Genomic DNA, 23,885 nt, shown 5'->3' with positions numbered 1-23,885 from the left:
AGATTGTGCAGCGTAAATCATTTTTTTTTTACAAATACAATGAGATCTAGGTGCAGCTGATGCTCCTATCAGTTTTTATGCATGTGAATGGGTTTGCAGTAAGTATAGCATTAGGTGAAAGTTAAACAAGCTGTAGAAATAACTGAAATAAGTACTTATATCACAGTCACAGACAGTCAAAAGACCAGACACCTTTTTCCAGCCCTCTATCAATATCTTTCACTTGGCACTACTGCTGTCTAACTTTTGGTGACTCCTGGGTCCCTCAGATGGTGTCCCTACTGCTGCAGCCTTCAAAGCAATGTAAACGGTCCCTCCAATGTAACATCCTTTTGCCAATCTAAAAGGGTACAGTTCCCTTGACTGACTGATCATCACACCATCCTGCACCTCACCGTAGCATAATTGGCTAATGGGTCACTTATCTCACTTCCAGGTACCACACAATCCTCCAAACATATCATCGTTAGTTGTATGCTTATCTTTAACTTAACTTGAGGACAATAGATGGAAGTATATCAGGATCTCAGAATGACACCAAGATTTACAATATAGTACTGGCAGTCACATGCACCACACAGCTTAGCAATGAAAGTTCTCCTGCAAACCCTCCTGTTGATTAGCAATAAGTTTTCCATGACATTTTCCAGATTGCCATATGATCAACCACGTTTCATTTACATTTAATCTCTGATATTTAATAACAGACTTAAGCAATGTGTACATCATGACTTTAATTCAGCAACATGTTATGAGTAGCGGAAGTGACATCACACAACCTTTTACCTGTGATTATATCAGAGGAAGTGACATTATAGCATTGAGCCTGATCAATTACATTAACTGGTGCCACTGGAGCCAAGCTCCACCCAATTGAAGAGGCCCAATCTGACTGAAATCAGTCTTGAGTTGCTTGTGTTGCATTTCAAAGAGGACCTGGCTCGGCAGTTCAGGCTGGGTTGATCCTATTGGAGGAAGATCAAGACAGATGTGCTTGTGGCTGGGTCTAATCTGAGGTGGCATAGTGGGCAAAAGAACAATAGGCTGGAATGCTACCCGAGTGATTGCCTGTGGTTAGACATATTGCAGTCATCCTGCCATTACCTGTGTGTGTCAGGGATCCAGACATCACATATTTAGAAGAAGCCATTATATGCCAATCATTCTAAATCCCAAAACACCCTCAAATACCAGGATAGCCCCAGATGCCAAGGCACAAATTAAATTGAAAAAATAATCAAAAAGGAAAGAAGAGGCAGTATTACGAGGGCAATACCTGCTGTAGGAGTGGCTGGGTACAGTCTTTAATAGATCCCAATATTGGGCCGAACTCCACGTATTTATTTTTCTTTTAGTGGTAACCCAACCTCTGTCCTGCTTGAGAGCAGGAAGTGAGTTCCTGTTCTCTCTGCTGATGAAGCTACCATGCATTTCCACTATCTTGAAACTGGTTTAGTTGATTACACTTATTACTCTTACATGTAGCTTTTGCAGTACCTTGTGAAATATTCCAAACCTTTTGGAATGTATCTTTTACGAAATGTTAATCTGGGCCACTACTCCAAGGTTTTCACCAACTCCATAACGAATTGAACAAACAGTCCCAGGAATGACCATAAATAAGTCTTTGACATAGAGTTCACCTAGTGATGACCTAATGCCTGCAGCAAGCAGCTTATAGAGTGCCCCTCATCCCAGCTCCAGCCATTTTCAGACACTGTGTGGCAGAAGTACCGCATAATAAACACATTTGACTGCTATGCATACCTTGGAGTTTATTTAAAATTATTTATATATAAGGTTTCTGCTCCACTGTACTTTATTCACAACACGTTCCTAGTGAGTTCTGTACAAATCATTGCAGGGACACAGGATCTCTAAGCTAATAAAGGCAACACAAGTTTCACCCAATTAGATTCTTTGGATGGCAGATCTGGCTCTACAGATTGCACTACTAATGAGCAATGCAACCAGGATCAGGTGGCACGGGATGCATTAACTGAATGGCTTAATATAGAATGTTTTCTCACATATTCTAAAACAGCATAAATACCATGCACTCATAGGCTGACTCCTAAAAAGTTTGAAGGAGAGCGTCCCAGCAAACAAAGATGACTATAGCATAAGATTAATGCAAAATTAAAGAAGTCATTTGAGCATGCATTTATTGTTCCATAAGGATTATTAAATATTAGAATGCCACCAGTACTTTCAAAAAGAAACTGAAAAATTATTATTTCCAATTAAATACACAGATATTATGTTTCAGAAAACACTAAACCATACAGAAGCGTACCACAAATATTAATATGGAATACATTTGAAAGAAACTAGGCTCATTAAAACTGAAGGTGTTCAGTTGTAATTACAGTGTATTTTGCGGCAAGGCATTCATGTTGTCTGGTGCTGGGTAACACAAGAAAGTGCAGACCAGTGCCATAACTTCTAATTCAAAATGAGTACTAACACACGCCGGAGGTGGCATGCAGACGGAGAAGGATGCCCTCGGATGCACTTCAGTAGCTATGCCACCTACTGCCCCTGGCCCTGAGCATTGCAATCAAGATAGACAGTTTTGTCACAGTAATGCATAACCTCATCCACTCTTCTCCCCATACCCAGTGAAAGCTTTATATTTGTTGTTTCTCTTTCAGTAAAAGTGCAGATGGAAATATCAAACTGTCTATAGCAGCCCCCTATCACCTATAAACACTGAGCACAAGCACTGTTCCCTGTGTTGTGTTTGGGACTTTGGGGATGACCCATGTCCAGAGTATGTGAGAGGGGTGGAAATTTAACGCCACCATCACGTCGAGGTGAAAAGGCCACAGCCATGACGCGAGGTAGGGATTAATAAAAATACCTTGGGACAGGTACGAGAGGTCAGAGGGCGAGTTAAGAAATACAATCAAACAGCGTCCCCTGTGCTACCCCCTCCCCACCCCCCACAATACTTAACAAATTGGCGACGAGAGGGGGCTAATCACCTGTCCATGCTCTGAAGCACGAGAAGCACCCTACATGCCTGCACTGCTTGGTTTAACAGGGTTTAAGGACGTCACCTGTCTCCACACTACGGAACAATCCTGTCTGGCCCCAAGTTTTCACACTCTTCAAGGTTGGCAGCTGCTTGTGCAGACTGAGGCGGGCTGCATCGACTGGTCTGCAGGGTCGTGAGGAGGACAGTGTGGATTCCTGGCTGGCCCCACCTACAAAATCCACCGTTGCCTTGCTGTCTCCTTTGCTCTGAGCGTCTGCCTGCTGTCTATCCCCCCTGTGGCCTCTGTGATGTTCGTGAGGCCATAGTCTGGTCTGATTGAGGCCACCTGCATCACTCTCACATGAAGTTTAGAGGGTGAGTGCCTGTCATCACTTCAAGGCTGTGGCTGCTCCCTGGTGTGAGATTCCAGACAAACAAACAAAAATACAATAATATTAATAATAACTAGGACAATATTAACCAAAGAGTGACTTTTGGTCGCGGAATGGTTTCTACAGTCTCAACTGAATGCACTGCTTTACTTCCACCTGGTGGCATCATCTCACACTGAAAGAGGCCTAGTGCATAGGCAGTACTCGTTCTCCTCTGCATTGCATATTGACTCCCTAGGATGGTGTCAGTGCCTGCCCTTGAGCCTTTCATCATACAGTCCCCCATCAGCTCAAGCAGAATGGTGGAAAGACTGGTTAGAGAGACTAGAACCTTACTTTGCTGCCACAACACTTTAAAATTACCGTTGCTGCCCGATGCTCCTGCACATTGGGGGTACTGCCATTCACAAACTAGGGATGTCAGTTGCAGAAGATGGCCCACCCTTCACGTATGCCACACTGAAACAAGCACTGACCTCACATTTTGAGCCTCTTGCAAATCCTGACCATGAACGATTCCTTCTACACCAAACAAGGTAGCTTCCAGAGTAATTGGTAGACGTGTTTTATGCAAGATAAGGAGAAAGGAGAACTAGCCAGCACCTGCACACTACCTAACGCAGACAATGAGATCCAGGCGCAGTTCATACAGGGCTGTGCATCAGTCAAGCTATGAGAAAATATCTTACAAGTCCCAGGGATGCCCATGGCAGACATACTCACAAGGGGGTGGTCAAAAGAACTTTCAAAAGTGTGTGCCGCGCACATGGAAACGTCCCTTCAAGGACACATCCTAACTGAACCGGTTAATGCGGTGATGACCGCTGGGACTGAGGAGAAGACGACTCGCCCCAAGGCTGCAACAAGCCCCAAAGTCTGCTATACCTGCGGAGGTCTCTATCCACACAAAGGACCATGCCCTGCCCAAGGCAAGAGATGCACTACTGCAAGAAGCTAAATCATTTTACCAAAGTATGTCACTCCTCTGCTACACCAAAGGCAAGAAAATCCAAGTCGATCAACACCATGCGGATCCCAGAGGCACCCATGGATGAAGAAGATATGGGTGATGATGAGGACACAGACAGAGCAGTTCATGTCATACATGACATGCAGCCAGGGGATTTTTCCCAAATGTGAGTTCTGAAGTGTGCAGTTAGAGTGTCGGTCCACGAAGTCCCGGCCCTGATTGACACAGAGGCTTCAATAAACATTCTTGCACAGTCGCTACGGAAAATTCTTCCCCCGCAACCCATTCTGCGCCCCACCACCACCAAGGTATTCACTTATGGCTTGTTAACCCCACTCCTACTCGCATGGGTGTCCGCCACAGAAATTTCACATGAATCTCATTGCACCCGTGCCAAGGTGTATGTCACTAGGTATGGCTCAGGAATGCTGCTGAGTTGTTGCATAGCGGAGTGGCTCCACCTCGTCACATTTGTGTTTAGTGTACACATCAGGAGCAATGTTCCCAGTAAGGCGCGCGCGCACCTTTCCTTCCCCCATCGCGCAGGCCCCTTTGGCAAGCGCACACTTTGTGCTGTTATCAAATGTTCCACCATTCCTATACTTTGTGGTAGTTTATATGCGTTATCACTTTCTAAGCCTAAATAAGCCTTTTAGAGCGATATACATGCTCCCCTAAGGCAGATAATGCTCATATTTGAATCTGGATTGAAGTCAATGATAACAGCGTTTAAATGCCGCGGGAGTGTTTTAAACATCATTTGGCGTACTTTAGCATACAAGCGAGCAAGTGATATTTGTCTTGGAAATTAATGGTTAATGAGCTAGGAAATGCTTCAGAACAGTAGAAAATGTGCTGTTATCAAATGTTCCACCAATCCTATACTTTGTGGTAGTTTATATGCTTTATCACTTTCTAAGCTTAAATAAGCCTTTTAGAGCGATATACGTGCTCCCCTAAGGCAGATAATGCTTATATTTGAATCTGGATTAAAGTCAATGAAAACAGCTTTTAAATGCCGCGGGGAGTGTTTTAAACATCATTTGGCATGCTTTAGCATACAAGCGGGCAAGTGATATTTGTCTTGAAAATCAATGGTTCATTAGCTAGGAAATGCTTCAGAAAAGTAGAAAATGTGCTGTTATCAAATATTCCACCATTCCTATACTTTGTGGTAGTTTATATGCGTTATCACTTTCTAAGCCTAAATAAGCCTTTTAGAGCAATATACGTGCTCCCCTAACAGGTCATGTCCTTGGGGTGTGCAACCAGGTCACAAAACTGCCTTGATGCCCTATTGCATGAAGCAATGATATCCCTTTTTTGCTTTAGTGGTATGGAGAGGCTAATGCCAAAGATCTTGGCTAGTTATGCGCTGCACACGCGTGAATGGTCAATTTCTTGGCGCACGTATCCTTGGCTGCAGCGCACAGAGACCGCACACTGCCGCACACAGTGGAAAAAAATTTGAGGGAACATTGATCAGGAGTATAAAAGACCTGTTGGCTGAATTCGCACAGCTGTTCCAAGGCATTGGCTATCTTAAAGACCATCTTCTATGCATCCACATAGATGAGTCCATCCAACCCATTGCTCTAAAAAACACGGCCGAGTAGCTTTCCATCTGTGTCCAAAGGTGGAGGACGAACTGTGGAAGTTAGAACAAGCGGACATCATTGAAAAGGTTGAAGGTCCTACCCCTTGGGTCTCCCCGATCTTTTTTGCCCGAAAGCCCGAACAGATGGGGGGGTAAGTCAAGATATGTGTCGAAATGCGACTCCCTAACCTGGCCATCAGGTGTGACCATCACCTGACACCCACCGTGGATGATATAGTGGCGGAAGTGAGTGGTTCCAGATGATTCTCGAACATGGAGCTCTAAGCTGGCTATCAACTACCTCTAACCCTGGAATCCTGTGTAATCACAGCCACAACATTCTCCACATATGTTGGTTTGAGACGATACAGACACCTCAGCTTTAGAGTGTCCAGAGCGGCGGCGGTCTTCCAAGATACCATCTGGAGTGTGCTGGCTGATCTCAAAGGTGTCATCAATGTCAGCGATGACATCCTGGTACATGCCCCAACCAACAAACAACATCTGGACCGTTAGAGGGCCACTTTCAAGCGGCTACATGATAGCAGGCTCACGTTACACTGGGAAAAGTGCGCTTTTCTACGAAAGGAAATTTTCTTCTTTGGTTACCGATTTTCTGAATAGGGAGCCCTGCCTGATCCTGCCAAGGTTCTTGACATTCAATCCCCACCTGCCCCAAACAGCGTCACAGGTGTATGCAGTTTCCGAAGGATGGTCACTTACTGTGGTTGATTTATTCAAAATCTGACCACCCTACCAGCCCCTCTATGAGAACTGACAGAAGCAAATGCTATTTGGGAATGGGGCCACCCAAGAAGAAGCATTTGAAGCAACCAAATGGGCCTTATCTGCACAAACCACACTGGCATATTTTGACCCTTGCCACAAATTGGAACTATCCATGAATGCCCGCCCCAGTGGTTTGGGAGCCGTTGTCAGATATGTGGAGTTTATTTCCTCAGGAGCAGGAGATTGATCCTCTATCCCAACCGAGACTACTCGCAACAAAACTAATCTCCGTATTGAGCACCCTGGAGTGGGAAAAGGGGAATGGGATTTAGAGAGACTGCCTCAGAGACGATGTTTCATCAAGACTCCTACTATTCTTTCTGATTAACAGCTCATTTTCTCTAGCAAACAGTGTTCTAATCACTCACCCTGAGCTCTCTGGGAATTTTGCCTCCCTCTGTTTCATTGTTTGTTGTGTAAAATGAACTTCTTGAAAAAAACTCTCTCACTTTAATTAGAAGAATTGTCTGCTTGTCAACTGAGCTATTTCTGAGTATTGTTTTCTCAACGTGTTTTTTTCTTGCTCAAAAATGTTGCTATAAATATATATATATATAGTTATTTCTTATTTTGATTGCAGACGAAGAGGAATAACCTTCTAGTTAACTGTCTTTTAATTAACTTCTTTTTAATGTAAATAAGCGTATTTATTTTCCTGCTATAGATTTCTTACGTTCTGTTTATATCTGGCATGCTATATTGTTTGAGTTGTTGATATATCCTCATAATATTCTTTGAATAATCATATATTCTCTTACCACTTAATCTTCGTAAACCTTCAAAAAAAAATTTGTCTCAGAATTTGCTGTCAGCTTTTTGAGTTATCGTTCGCTGCGGTGCTTGTTTTCTCTGTCAATATACTTGCGAAGGTGAATTTTCCTCACGAAAAAGTTTCCTCCCAAAACGCGCTCTCTCTCTCTGAACACCTGACTCCTGTCAGATCACAGTTGGAGTGCAAAGCTCTCAAGCAGCATGCGCGTATCACAGCAACTAGACTGAATGCAACACTAGAACTACAACTTAACTGTCTGCCTAAGCGTCGGCCATCTTGGATTCCTGTTCAAGACCTCTTCCTTGTAAAAAGCGTAACACGACTTGGCAAATCTTCCTCCAACTAGGACAACGCTGTTTGCACTGGGGATACTTCTTCGCCTGCATCCTGATTACTTTTCCTGCACCTTTCGTGGTTATGGCATGACAGGTTTTTGTAGGGTCTTGACAGCCGTACTCTCCCAAAAACATGACAATTGGCGAGTGGGCTTCAATAGCAAATGCCAGTCGCGCTTTCACAGACTCAGAGCAACGCTACTCCCACCTCAAGAAGGAAGCCATTGCCACACACGGGGGTGCAGGCATTTCCATCTTTATCTGTGTGGACAACCTTTATAGTTTACACTGACCACAAACCGCTGATATGGTTATTCACAGGATAATCATCGAAGCCACCTCCCAGGATAGAGAAATGGATCCTTCAATTACAGGAATACTGCTTCACGGTAATTTGTCATCCAGTCTCTCAGAACCCGGCTGACTGTCTTTCAAGACATGCCCGACCAGCCACCATCGGGGAAGAATTGGACGCTGAGAACTTAGGAGAGTATGCAGTTGGTGGTGGAGCGATCAAGGCCTAGGCCTATATCTCTGGAGGACATAGTAGGCGCCACTCAGTCGGACGACTGCCTTCAGCTAGCATTAGCAGCTCTCCCTGATGGCTGACACATGCTAGTGATCATAGATGACGTATCGAAATACCCGGAAGTTGAAATTCTTGAGTCAATGACAACAACTTAGACCATACCTCAGGTAGAGAAAGTCATGGCAGCTCATGGCTTAATGATAGAATTGAGAACTGCCAATGGACCTCCTTTCTCTAGCAAATAGTTTTAAGAGTACCTTGCGTCCCAAGGAGCTCGTCACAGGAAGATAACTCCTCGCTGACCTCAAGCGAACGGCGATGCCGAAGATTTTATGAGGACATTAAATAACGTTTTGAGAATTGCACTTGCCGATGGCCAGAACTTGGAGTATTCACTGTAAGTGTTCCTTCGGAAATCCCGGCTCACTCTGCATGCTACCATTGGAGTGTCCCAGAGAGTTTTGTGTATCAACCAAGTAGTGGGGGATATTATTCCACACGTGATGGAATCATCCATAACTATGGAGAAGGCAGCAAAAGTTCTGCAGAAGTGCCATGAACGGAATGAGAAACGATGGGCCAAGCTGCATCATTTTCAGCTGGGTGATTTGGTACTCATCAAATATCGACCTGCTGGAAGCAGATTATTTTTACCTTTTGAAGTTGAGGCCTGGAGGGTTAGTGTGGGAAAAGAACCATGATAACGTCTGAATGACAAGGAGAAGAAATAACTAGTAATGTCTCATTTTTTAAGCAGTACTGACAACCTGATCCTTTCTTGGAGAGCAATAGTGACTTATATTTCACAGCAGAGTCCGCCATGAGTGCGGGTAACTGGAGCATTTTGCAGGATGACAGTTATTCTTCCCATCCATAGCCACTGAGAGATCTGGGTACACCCCACTCTCAAAATGACTGTTTACAGGCTTCGCCTACTCAGAAGGAGGACACCAGTGGTGCACGTCCCAGCACTAATATCCCTCCTCAGGTAGCTGAAAGCAGAGGAAGTGAGCCCGGCTCCAGTCGAGAAGGTATGGAAAGCTATGATTCACATCCTTGACCTACGATCTCCAAGAAGCTGAAAAACTTTATATTAACCTGAAAACTGTTCACTTAACATGTTTGTTGGTCATCGCTGCCCACTTGTAATGTGTCCAAACTATACTGGTTATTCAGATAAGTGTACCATTCCTAATATAGTATTTGACAATTGATAGTATTTTGATGTCTGTACGACGCTGACCATGGTTCGTTTTGGATTATTGATTTGATCAAAGTTTGTTTGGTTTTGTTTGTTTTATTTGTTTTTTTTTTGGTTCTGTTTGGGGTAAAGGAGGAATGTTTTGTTTGGGACTGTGGGGCTGACTCATGTCACTAGTATGTGAGAGGGTTGAAAGTGTAACACCCTCATCACGTCATGGCGGAATGATCCGGGCAATGTCAAGAGGTAAGGATTAATAAAAAGAAGCCGGGAATGGAACGAGGGGTCAGAGGGAGAGTTTAGAAAACACGAATTAACATGTCTATGTGATTATTTCTGCAGCAGCGCACAGCATCCCCTGTGCCTCCCGCCGCAATACTTAACACCCTGCTCGGATCAGTGCCAATCTGTTTTGAATTAGTGGATTCGTGCAGGATATCATGGATGGCAGGCATATGCCGTTTGCAAGTTTTGTCTCTTGTTTATATCCTGGTGACGTTGACAGGAAGAAGAAATATTGCCTTCCCTAAATCTTCAGTAGGCAAAGGGATAGATGACAGGGTAGGAGCTGAGACCCACCCTATCCTTATGATCTCAGCAGCCTTCTACTAGCTGCAAAATGGGATGAGGCAGGGACAAGAAGTGATAAACACAGATTGCAAACACTGCTTTTGCACAGCTGGGATCGCTTTTTAGGTCGACCTAGGAAGCGCGCATGCTGTCTTTGACATGTAATCTACTTCTGTGGGCTTTCACCACATCCATCTCACGCCATCACTTTCATTTGTTCCTTGGTCTGCCTTTCAAAATTCCCTTGATTTTGTAGGTAAATGCTTCACATTTGTCCCGCCTTGAGGCTGCTTTGTTACCGCCTTGGAGACTGACCCTGTAATGGATTATTGCACAATCGGCCATATACTTTGGTGTGGCGCACTATTTTTTTCTTTTGCTGCTTCTCTTCATGCTCCGTGTCCATATGTTGTTTCTTCCTCTTCTTTGTTTTTGGGCATGCCGCTATTTCTTTGTGGTGTTTGCGTCCAAAGGTGGCAAGCTAGAGGGTAGCGGGGATCTTATTTATTTATTGGTCGTTTTTGGAAGTTTCATATATCGCAAACTCAATCGGAGGAGCGGTTTACGTGAGTACCACTCAGGTATAAGTTTAGCAGTTGAAAGGTATACAAACTGATGCATTTTGAACAGAAAAACACAGAACTCCTCAACCGGCTCTCCTGGCACAGTGGGAGAGCTGATTCTACAATATTCACTTCACTCAGGAAACTCGCCCCATAATGCTTTGCAGGGCATTTCTTTTTCAAAACATTTTGGACCACAGCTCAGCCTGTGGTGGTCCTACACCAATGGTACCACCACCAAACTGTTCAGCATGATGTGCTCTTTCTGTCCTGTCTGTCTAGGTCATCTCTGGGTCCCCACACTAGGTTCGGAAGGACCCCAAAATAGTAACCTCTCCCACCATTCAGTGTCTTTTTAAGCTCTCTTGGCTGGTCCTTTTGTTTTACGGCTGGGGGCAGTTTGTGTTTTTAAGCGCCTTGTTTGCAATATAATTGCAGTAGGCTTGCTAGGCCTGAAAATGTGTACTGAACTACGCCCTTTAGGGGCTAAATATATGTTACACTGCATTACTTTATACCATTCTCTTTTCATGTACTTATACCCTAGAGAGGCTGAATATATGGTTACATGACCATGTTTCTTCCAAATGTTACTTTTGTTGTGGTGTCCTCTATGGGGTTCTCTGAGAATTACAGTCGAGATACTACAATATTTGCTGCACTTAGAAACTCACCCCATAATGCTTTGCGGGGCATTCCTTTTACAAAACATTTTTGTCCCTAATTTAATGTGTGGTGGCTCTAGGACAATGGGACCACTATCAAAACATTCAGCATGACAAACTATTTTCTTTCTAGGTGATCTCTGTGTTCCCACACCAGGTTTCGGGGGGCCCAAAATAATAACCTGCCCCCCCCACTCAGTGTCTTTTTAAGCTAGTCCATGGCTGCAGCTTTTGTTTTACGACTGGGAGTAGTTTGTGTTTTAAGGACCTTGTTTGTAATATTAATCTTGTAGGCCTGAAATTGTGTAATGCATTATGCCCGTTATGGGCTAAATATATGGTTACATTGCATTACATTCTGCCATTCTCTTTTCAGGTGGTTATGCTCACTAGGGGCTGACTATATGGTTACCTGACCATGTTTCTTGCAAATGCTATCTGTATTGTGGTGCCCTCACTGTGTGGTGACCCTAGAACAATGGGACCACCATCAAAACGGTCAGCACAAAGTGAACTTTCTGTCTACATCAGGCTTCTCCAATGAGTAGCTGGTGAGCTACTGATAGCTCTTCAGCTACCTCAGATTAGCTCTCCTGTGTGGAGCTCAGCATACTAATTTAGAAACTCTTGCTTGGTTGAATAAACGTATTCTAAAGTTGGAAGGTCTGCATTTGAGGTGAAAATATATGCATTTTCTGAACCCATAATTTAAACAATATATTTACAGCTGATATTTGAATGGTAAACTATGCAGCAATGGGATACAAGTTACTACTACCATTATTCCATTTGTGCTGGGGGCATTGAAGCTGTGGCTGTTAAGTATCTACATTTCTGCTGGCAATCTTGCACTGAGGTAATCACAGCTGATAATGTTGCATAGAGTGACCACCAATGTACTCTTATCTGACGTGTACAAGACTAATAATTTTGGTAGCTTGGGATGATTTTTGTGGAACAAAAGTCTCATTAGCCAAAAGATTGGAGACCCCTGGTCTAAGACATCTCTGGGTCCCCACACTAGGTTGGGGGGGAGGGGAAGACTCCAAAATGACAACTCCTCCCACCATTCGTGTCTTTTTAAGTTCTCTCATGGCTTAAACTTTTGTTTTATAGCTGGTAGTATGTGTTTTAAGGGCCGTGTTTGAAATATTATTCTAGTAGGCCTGCTACGCATGAAAATGTGTAATGCACTATGCCCTCTAGGGGCTAATTATATGGTTACTCTGCATTACGTTCTGCCATTCTGCTTCCATGTGGTTATGCTCTCTAGGGGCTGACTATATGGTTACATGACCAAGTTTCTTACAAATGCTATTTTGTATTGTGGTGCCCTCTAGGGGCTGTTCTGAGCATTACAGTCAAGATACTACAATATTCACTGCACTCGAAAACTCACCCCATAATGCTTGGTGGGGCATTTATTTTACAAAATATTTGTGTCGATAACTCACTGTGTGGTAGTCCTAGGACAATGGAACCACCATCAAAACAGTTAGCACAGAGTGCTTTTTCTGTCAGTATCATCTCTGGGTCGCCCACACTAGGTTGGGGGACCCCAAAATAATAATAATAAATAAATGATAGCAATATTTTCATTTTTTATTGCAGATAGAGGAAGAAGGTAAATGGAAGATTTTTAGTTATATGCAGGGCCACTAGAATTATGTGTCTGAGGGAACCAAATTATGTGGCAGGATTGACCAATGTATGTGGCAAGAAAAGTCCAGTTATGCATTTACAGCGCCAATAGCTCTAACTCAAGCAAATGCAAGACCATATGCATTACAAATGCTTGTTATTTGGTTCTCCAAAGTACCCCTAAGCTAGCGGATAATGCAAGGGGCTGCATAGGACCAGCTAGGGTTTGCAGCACCAACCCTATTTGACATCCATGGTGAAGACCGTGTTGTATTTTTGTTAACACCAATCAACAATATCCAGGTCACACGACCATTCACTTCCTGCGCAATGGCTTAATCTCAGGATCAAGACACAAGTTGGAGCAGAGGATATTCAAGTCTTTACTGAGGAACGTTTTAGTGGAGTAATTATAAACAAAAGCTGATAAAATTAAAGTCAAAATAAAAGGCCTCTATATAGGTACACAAAAACATTTTACACCCTCCCCCTTTCAGGAAATACCCCAGTTGAACCTGTCTGCCTTTTACAAGTGTCACCCATAATCCATAACTTTGCGACCACTGAAGATATTCCACCTTCACATTCCTGATTGCAAATTTCCCCATTTTTCGGAAGAATGGATATAGCTTTTGACTGACAAGTTGAGATTTTAAAACATAGCAAATGTACCTAGAACGTAACTGTTCAATGTTAAAAACCACAGTATACTTCTGACAACACTTGTTTGACTGAATAGGCGGCATTATTTTGTGAGGATAGCTATGGTTAGTGGGTAAACTCTTTTTTTTTTTTTCATTTCACCCATCTTGCCCTGATTGTGTAAAGCATTCTGATTGGACTGCTTAACAACTTTCTAGCTCCATTTGCATTCAGAGTGGCAGTGATAGCAAAAAAACAGATTAACGTCTGTGGCCCTACACCATGTCTCATGACATCTCATCTGTTGTGAGCAATTTTCACAAGGCTATAGTGCACACGATGGTAAAATAACTCCCCCTCCTCAGTGCGAAGAATCCCCGATAACACAAATGAATCCGTTAAATTAATTAATCGAGTAAGCAAGGAAAAGTGGGCATAAGTAGCACAAGTTAACACAAAAAATGTCCAACAGTCTTGCCAACCCTTGCTGTTTGTCAGTCTGACACAAAAAGGAATGCATACTTATAATGAGACATCCTCAGAAAACTGTTTACTTTTACCCGATATGCTGAGGAAGGCACATGGCTTCCACAAGATACGTTTGAAAACTGGTAAATTGCCAGAACTATTTCCGAAATAAATGCATTTAAGAAAAAGATTTAAGACTGACATACACCTCTGTGAATCCGCTGAAAAACTGGCCGCCGTGATTTATGCTGTGTTGTCCTAAAAAAACATTATTTATACATTTCATCAATACACTTTTCCATAAGTGATCATCCTTAATTATTTGCGTTATTTGCGTGGAAAGGTGCTCTCCAAGCATATTAGTTGAGTCGTTAAATTTAAGCAACTGATGTTGTTGTTTTATTATTTCATAATGTCCTCCTCGTCTAACACTTGTTTGATCCTTCTTAGACTTTGTTATGGCTGAAATTGAATAATGAAAGAGAACCATATTTAATGGTCTTGATTATACATTGAGATCAAATCTATTTGAACAATTTCATACCTATCAGTAGGCAGCACTGCAGCTACAACTTGCAATTCGTGCTTTTTGGTTTGCCTTTTCTTCACGATTCAGATCTTAGTGATTACACTGAAAACTCATTTCTTAGGGTACTATTCCTACCTTAATCACGTAGGAGCAATTAGTTACCTAATTTCGGGGTTTTTAGTGCTATACAAATTTGAATTGAAATTCTACTTCCGCAGTAATCTTCGTGACCAACTATACACAAATCACCCAGTTGGTTGCATATACTGTAGTGCTTCACAGGAACTGCCAATTGATCAAATCTATACCATACGCTCAGCATCAGCTTAGCATACTGTTGTTGCCCTAAATGCAATCTGGGAAGATGTCAGGGCTGTAGTAGACTCCAGTTACTTAACTGTCCTCCTCGACTGGATCTCACCCGTCAATATGGTAACCATCAACTATTACTGCAAATGCATGTCGATATTGGACTCCAAAGCGAGGTGGTATTCTTAATTGCCTCAAGATCACATTTATTGATACTTCCCCTAATGTGTGCCCCCTCCCCTTTAATGACCGTGTAGGTGTCCCCTGTGGTTCAACTATAGCCCCCTTTCTTTTCATTGTAGTCTGCCACTCGCTCCGGTATTGTCACCTTCAACCCCACTTGCTACTGTTATGCTAAAGACACCTAGATCATTCTTACGCTGAAAATACCTTTACACTTGGACACAGGGTGTAACCCATCCCTGAGGGCATTTGATATTTGGATGCAACAAAAACACCTGCAGCATAGTCCCTAAAAAACAGAGATTTGCAATTGATGTGCATGGCAAAAATGCAATTTCACTACTGCCTGACCTAAAGAAATTCGACCACCACCAAGTGATTAATGTATCTGATCAAGACATCTAGTAGCAGATTCCTTAGTTTAGAATTCCCCCCCATGCGTCAGTCTGGAACTGGAATTTTCTTTAGCAGGACCCCTGTGCTCCGTTAGGTGGAGTTGATCAGCTTTGTGTCTGTGATCGGCAATATCCGTGCCGGATATGATGCGTCAGTTCCTATATAGGCGCCACCCCAGCGCGCTGATGCCAGTTCTTTTCTTTCAGCCCCAGCCAGCATTGATCCAAAGAGGGCTACCCCTCAGTCAATTTTTGAATGGCTTTTTTTTACTTTTTGTCAAAGTTTTTTCCGGGATGTTTAATGCCTGGTATGTTTAGGGTGTCATCGAGGAAGACCAGGCTCAAGCCTGGCAGATCCTGTCATCAGTTGATGTCCACTTCGGATCTGCACCTTGTGTGTCTTTGATGCCTGGAGCACGACCATGACCCAAAGTCGTGCTCCAAGTGCCAGGCCATGCATCTGAAGGCTTTGAGGAAGCAGTCCCTGAAGTTGATGGGAGCTCTACTCCATGCAAATCGAGGTCCCAGTCGATATGAAGGTCCCAGGAGTGGTTGTAGAGTCCTCCATTGTCATCGTCCCACTTCAGGTCATCGTGAAGATCGGGTAAATCGAGGCACAAGAAGAAGAGCAAGAAGTTGAATCGTTTCTTGACTTTTTCTCATCCATTGGCCAATGAGATAAGGGGGCGTTGGCGCTTTAGGCCCTCCGGAAGCCAGAGTAGCCCCTGCCTAACTTCGGAAATATTATGAGGCCATGCACTTCGATTTTGGGCAACCCCACTCAGCTGGAGCTCCTTTAGGCCCGGCAGAGTCAGAAGGAGCCCCTTCTGGTTCCACGCCAGCGGCTTCAGCTTCGATGCTGAAGGGCACCCATGGATCCGAATGATCCTGACAGAGGTGCTTCAACCTGGAGCTTAATCCTCCGAACCTCTGCTCCCGTTTAATGAAGCTCTTATGGATGTCCTACAGGGTACCTGGTCCAAACCCAACGCAGGGACTTCTGTGAACAGAACAATTGCCTGCGGCCATCACCCTGCTCCGAGCGACCCAAATTTTCTGATGCAACACCCCACCCGTGAACGCTTGGTTATCCGCACCCCCACTTTCCAGGGTGCGTTCTCTTCCGCACTCCTGGATAGGGATTCCAAAAGGCTGGACACAGTTGAGAAGATTATGTTTTCTTCCACCAGCTTTGCAGTGCATCCGTGAACACCACATGCCTTTTGGGCTGTTAATCCCATACGCTGTGGGAGGTGGTTGCGCAAGTGCTTCCACAGGTCCCGGAGGAGGCCCGGCCTGTACTCTTTCAACCAGTTGCTGATGGAAGAGACGCAGGAAAGTTCACGATCTGATGCGGACCGGACACAACCAACTCACTGCGTGTTTTTGTCGATGGTGGCCCTGAGGTGCCACGCCTGGTTGAGGACGTCTGGCTTTTCAGTGGATGTCAAAGCCTATCTGATGGACATGCCCTTTGATGGCACTTGTCTTTTCGGAGACAAGGCAAACTCGGTACTCGAGCGCTTCAAGGATTCTATTGCTGTGGCCATGTCCTCGGGTCTCGCGGATGCCCCTCGTCCCCTTCAGTCTGCCTTTTGCCCCTTTCAGGGTTACAAGAGGGGGGCCCACCCACATCCATTCATGTCCAGCCGCCACACTTGCTACTCAGCCTCTGCATGACCAGGGACATGGGATCCACTGATCTTGTGGATCAGGGAGCTAGCGGTCTGGCCTGTCCACCCCCCCTAACCTCCTCCAAGCAGCTGCCTCCAAACCTTCCTTGTATGACTCTCCCCACCGGGGAGCAGTCGTAGCCAGTATTCGCCATCACCTGCTTCGCTGGCAATCCATCACAACAGACAGGTGGGTTTTTGAGATAGTCCAAAGGGGCTACTCCGTCCCCTCCGAGACTACCCCCATGCCACTATCCTACAATCAGTTGATGGAGGATCACTTGGCACTTCTCTGAGAGAAAGTTACAGCTTTCTTTGCAAGGAAGCCTTATACAGGGTGCCTGTGCCAGTAGTAGGTTGTGGTTGCTATTCACGCTACTTTCTGGTACCCCAAAAAGAACAAATGCCTCTCCCCTATCCTAGACCTCCGGACTCTTAATCACTTCCTCAAGAAGGAGAAGTTCAGAATGCTCACTCTAGCTTAGGTTCTAGCTGCCCTGGACCCAGGAGACTGGATGGTAGCATTTGACTTGCAGGCCTCTTATTTCCATATTCCTGTCTTGCCTGCCCACTGACGTTAATTGTGGTTCACAGTAGGCCACAAGCACTTTCAGTTTACCGTTCTCCCCTTTGGCCTTACCAGCACCCTTCAGAGGTTCACTAAGGTGATGGCAGTAATCGCAGCTCATCTGCGTAGATCAGGGGTTTCAGTCTTCCCCTATCTCAGTGTCTGGCAATTGAAGGCGGGCTCGCCCCAGGCTGTGGTCTCCCACCTCCAGATTACATGGAACCTCCTGCATTCTCTGGGGTTCACTATACATGTGCAGAAGTTACACCTGACTCCCTCTCAGACGCTTCCTTTCATCTGAGCTGTTCTAAACACAGTGCAGTTTTGGGCTTATCCTCCTCAGTGGCGTCTAGGTTATAATACCGATGCTTCAGCCTCTATCCTCGATTTAGATGAGAATGACTCTTAGGCTACTGGGCCTCATAGCCTCCTGCATCCTACTAGTGACACATGCTGGATGGCATATGTGGCCTCTGCAGTGGGACCTGAAGTTCCACTGGGTTCAGCATTGGGGGAATCATGATCCAGATCTCAGAGGGAGCTGTGCAAGATCTGCAGTGGTTAACAAACTCTCCTTTTCCCAACTAGATCTGACGGTAGTGACAGTAATGAAAGATGCATCACTTCTGGGATGGGGCCGCTATATGGGAGAGGTGGAGATCAGAGGCGCCTGGTCTACGGAAGAGTACAGACTACACATCAGCTTGTTGGAACTCCTGGCGATCCAGCTGGCATTGAAAGCATTTCTTCCCTCTATCAAGGAACAAATAGTGCAGGTGTTCACGGACAACACTGCCGCCATGTGATACTGCAACATGCAGGGCGAACTGGGGTCATGGACCCTTTGTGAGCAGGATCCGTGCCTCTGGACGTGGCTGGAACAGCTGGACATATCCTTTGTGGTTCAATATCTGGCAGGCTCTCTGAACGTAAGAGCTGACAAACTCAGCCAGCAATGCACAGTCGATCACAACTTGCTTCTCCATCTGGAAGTGGCACACAGTCTCTTTAAGCAGTGGATAAAGACTTGGTTAGATCTGTTTTCCTTCGCAGAGAAGGCGCAATGTCAGCAGTATTGCACGTTGGCATTTCAAAGCCGGCAAACGCTCAGAGATTCGTCTCAAGTGGAACTCGGACCTCCTGATCACCTTTCCGTCTATACCACTTCTGCCCAGAGTTCTCAAAAAGATCAAGAACAACTGGACCCAAGTAACCCTTGTGGCTCTGGACTGGGCACAAAAAGTTTGATATCCCAAACTATTAAGCATGGCCATTGGTCCTCCAGTCAGACTGCCCCATCGGAAGGACCTTCTGGTGCAGCACCAGAGGAGGGTTCTGCATCTGCACCTGTCCACTCCCCGTCTTCTTTCGTGGCGATTGAGCAGCTGCAGTTGACAACTTTTGACCTCCCACCTGGGGGGAGCCAGGTGTCCCTCCACCAAAACGGTATACGTCTGTCGTTGGAAGAAAGTTGTGGCACTGTGCACAGACAGGTCTGTTGACCCCCTTTCTGCCCCTCTCTCTGAGGTTCTATTGTTTATACTTTCTTTGGCCCAGCAGGGCTCTGCTGTGGACACTTTGAAAGGTTATTTGTCTGCCATTTCTGCACCTTTGAGGATGCCTGATCAACCATCTTTGGTTAAGTCTCCATTGTAAGTAGATTCCTCAAAGGTCTTTTAATATGTTTCCTCTCTCCCCATTCATTATGCCCCAATGGAATTTTGAATTTCATTTTGACATTTCTGATGTGCACTTCTTTCGAGCCTCTCCACAGTTGTCTTCTCAGGCTTCTGCGTCTAACTTTGAAAACAGCCTTTCTTGTGACAATTACATCCGTCGCAGGGTGAGTGACCTCCAGTCATTGTCATCTAAGCAGCCCTAACTTTCCATGATTCCAGACAAAGTGGTGCTTTACACTAGGGCCTCCTTTTTGCCAGATGTGGTCATGCCCTTTCATGTAGGCCAATGCATCACCTTGCCTACTTTTTAAACACCCCCACATCCTTCTAAGGAAGAGGAGAAACTCCAATGCCTGGACCCAACAAGAGTGTTGGCGCTCTACCTTGATTGTACAAAAGAGTTCTGGGTGGAAGATCAACTCTTTTTTGGTTATGTGGTTGCAAAGAAAGATTGGGCAGTGCAGAAGCAGACTATCGCCAGATGGGAGGTCCTCTGCATTTAGATCTGCTACGCAATGGCCAAAAAACAGCTCCAGAGGATTTGCCTGCTCATTCTACCTGAGCAGAAGCTGCGACTACTGCGTTAGCATGTGGCATTCAGGTCCTTGACATTTGTCAGGCGGCAACTTAGATGTCTCTGTACATGTTTACTAAACACTACTACCTGGCCAGTCACGACCAAAGGGACGGACACTTTGCCTGTTTGATCCTGCAGGACTTTCTAGTATGATCTTAGTTCCCAGAACCACCTCCGGGGATGATATTGCTTGGGTAAGGTAAGGATTCTGCACCTGTCTCTATCAGATGGACAAGTTACTTACCTTTGGTAACACCTTATCTGGTACAGACAATATCTAGTTGCAGATTCTTTAACGACCCACCCTCCTCCCTGCTTTACAAACTGATTTGTAGGGTCAGGGGCTCACCTTTCAGGGCCCTATTTTTGACGCACCAGTGGTCAGTGTTCTTAATGGCTCTGCGCTTCTGGCATGGAAAGTCGTGAAAAGATACTGATGTCAGCATGCCTGGGTGATGCCTATATAGGACCACAAGTCATATCCAGCACTGACGACAGATCTGGAGCCGATCAATGCTTCCTAATGGCATGCAGGGGTACTGCTCCAGCAAAATGTCTGGATCAAGATTGATGCCTAGGGGAAATTCTAAATTAAGGAATCTGCAGCTAGATATTGTCTCTATCAGATAAGGCTTTACTTAAGGTATGTAACTTGTCCACCAGTAATCATGTGCTTGAACCTCTCTCTTACTTCGTCGCTGCAGCACGACTTCTTTAGGCCTACATATACACAGCAATGCTCAATCATCTAATCTTACATTTTATCAAAAAACCCACACCAGACCCAACATGCACTTATATAGACCAGCCAACAATGTTTGAACTATTTAAGTCAGAGGGCACTCGGGAAACAATGCAAATTGTTCCACATCTTCACCACACTAATTGTATGAAGCACTATGTAAATTATACAGTGTAATAGCTACTTACGTGATCACCCAGAGTGCTTTGGGCCAGCAAGGAAAAAGAAAGTGCTATACAAAGAGTAGCACAAAACAATTGAACATGTTGTACATACTTAATACTATCATTTCAGCCTTGTCATCCAACATTGTATTTTTGTGGGTTTTATTACTCTGAACACACATCAAGTTCCTACATTCCCATTTTTGATATGCGTTGCTTAAACCTGCAATGCAAAACTAAGTTGAAGAAACACACTTGCAGCACCAAAGGATTCATGGCTTCTTGTGACTCAGTGTTGAACCCCTGAAAGCTGAAAAAATAAATTGTTCCTAATAGAAACATTCCATTTTGACTGACAAAGTGTCTTAAGTGAAATCATCATGAGGTTATAGATGAGCCACCTTATTGACTCTTGGTTTTGATGGATAATGTTAGGAGATGCATTTACTGGAGAGTTCATGTACAACAATGTAAAGCAATGTTCCATTTTTCAAGGATGCAAAGATACCTCTCATGCCTTAATGGAAGTTAGTCGCTTATAATGGTCTCATGCAGATCACAATTAACGATGTATGTCTTCCAGTGAGGGAACGAGAGCCAAAACAATTTTTTGCCTAAGTGCACCCCAATATGTCCACCTTTCTTTCATTGCCAGTGTTGGAGCATGGAATATAAAACATCTGAGTAGCAGATGTTCTCCTTTGTACCCGTGCTACTAAGTAATAAATCTTCTATCTTTGGATTAACATTAATCATGCCACACACCACAAGATTTAGTAGGTGTGGCAGCTTCGAGAAGGGTCTATAAATGCAGTATTTCTTACTTGAATTTTGACAAGCAATACAAGTAATAAATGTATCTATATAGAACTAAGAGCATTAAGTACAATTGGCCTTGTAGCAAACTAAAACAGCAAATTGGGAGAAAATTACAATTAACACTCTCCTAGAAAATGGCCAGCTCACATGGAGCCCGATTATTGGAGCTGCTAGTTTGGCTTTGGATGTAGATATGTGGCTCTATGAATACAGGCTTCATTCACATATCAGACGCAAATTCAAAAGTGTATAAAGACTCATTAGTTGTGAGAGGAGTGGGACACCTTTCTTAAGCAAGTAAAATGGGCAGGCTACAGCAGAAGTACTAATCAACTTTGTGCAGTTAAAGGGGTGGCAATTCTCTTTAAAAAATCCGTAAAGGGAAGGTGGGTGATGTATTAGTGGATTCTAAAGGCAGGTGGGTGGTTGTGGAAGTTGGCCTATCTGGATCTTGGTTTACGATGGCAGTATACTACGGGCCTAATATGGACGATCCGGTACCGTTTCAAGGGTTGTATAATCGTCTACTCTCAGCCAAGTAGTCAGTCTTGTTGTGAGGAGATTTTAATGTATTGTTGGATCCTATACTGGATGAAACAACTTCCCAAGGAACGGCTAATTCCCCTAGGACTCGGTCCTGGGTGAGGCAGGCTATGATAGATGTTGCTCTCGTAGATATCTGGTATTAGAAGGGGGTGATGGTTCTAGATTGACATTCAATAATACAAAATAAAGTCATAGGTCAAGAATAGATTTTTTTTTTTTTGTGCATAAAAGTTTGTGTGGAAATGTTATTTATGTAGGGCATGCCCCCGCACATCTTTCAGATCATTCTGCAGTAAAATTACATCTTGGTTTTACGTCACAGCCGTCTACTGTTAGGTGGACAGTAAATAGGGCGTTATTTTTAGATGATATGATAAGCAAGGCTTTAAAGAAGGATACTAGAGAGTATTTTGCCTTAAATCAGGGGACAGCTACTATACATGCTGTGTGGGATGCTTACAAAGCATATATTAGAGCCAACTTGTTAGTTTTGCGGCACACAGGAGTCGAGAAGAGAAGGCGAAATTAAAAAGCTTTGAATCATCTATTGCCACTTTGCAGACTTTAATATATAACGCTTATCAGGATGAGAATAACTGTCAGTTGGAAGATTTGGCGTTGCAGGAGGGGGCTCCGTTAGCGGTTCTGACTTTTGATGCAGCTAAAGCATTTGACCAGGTGAACTGGTCATTTTTGCAGATTGTTATGGCATTTTATGGACTGGGGGTACCTTTTGTTAGAGCAATTAAGGCTTTGTATAGATGCCCGATAGCCAAAATATTGATTAATGATAGGCTGACACAAGCGTTTAGGATTAGCCGAGGAACTTGTCAGGGGTGTCTACTATCTTCTCTTCTTTTTGATTGTATATTGAGCCTCTGGCAATATTGCTTAGGGCCAATGCCACCCTTTCAAAGTGGTGGGTGGGAAAGGAAAGTTGTATTGTATGTGGATGACCTTATGATCTACACTAGAGATGTGAAGGCCTCCCTTCCCACCATTAATTTGCTAATGGAAAATGTTGGTAGATTGTCAGGTTATTGTATAAATCCTGAGAAAACAGAGTTTGTGTTGGAATTTGTTTTATAGTTCTCCGTTAGTTAAGCAAGAGATAAGATATTTGGGAGTTCAGCTTACGGCTAATTTTAGCTAAGTGGCGAAGGTTAATTTCGGTAGAGCCTATTTAAAATCTAAAAAAAGTCTCAGGACATGGGCTGCTCTTCCCCTTTCTTTAATTGGTAGATCTAACATTCTAAAGATGATTGTTCTCCCAAAATGAACTTTTCTATTTAATGCCATTCCTCTAGAATTTAAAGCATGCTGGTTAAAAAAATTACAGGGGGATCTATCTGCATTTATATGGGCATCTAAAGGGAATAGAATAGCGTGGAAAAAGCTATGTAAAAAGAAAGAAAGGGGGGGATTGCATCTCCAGATTTCTATAAATATTATTTTGCTTTTCAATTTAAGAACATAAGAATCCTTTTGAGGAAAAGGTCAAAGTATACATCCTTTTGGAAGGCCCTGACTTTGTATCTTGCAGATGAAGCTGCTAACTTTCTATATAAATTTGATCATCTGAAATAT

The 23,885-nt window shown here is 44.0% G+C and overlaps 1 protein-coding gene across 3 annotated transcripts in view; it reads left to right on the top strand.

Moving 5' to 3' along the window:
• The window catches only part of FARP2 (FERM, ARH/RhoGEF and pleckstrin domain protein 2), a 1,575,889-nt gene that overhangs the window by 921,645 nt on the left and 630,359 nt on the right, over positions 1-23,885 (top strand). The gene's annotated exons all lie outside the window — the stretch shown is intronic.

Source organism: Pleurodeles waltl, chromosome 11 (assembly GCF_031143425.1).
Source record: "Pleurodeles waltl isolate 20211129_DDA chromosome 11, aPleWal1.hap1.20221129, whole genome shotgun sequence".
Lineage (NCBI taxonomy): Eukaryota > Metazoa > Chordata > Amphibia > Caudata > Salamandridae > Pleurodeles > Pleurodeles waltl.
This window is presented reverse-complemented; position numbering and strand designations above follow the sequence as displayed.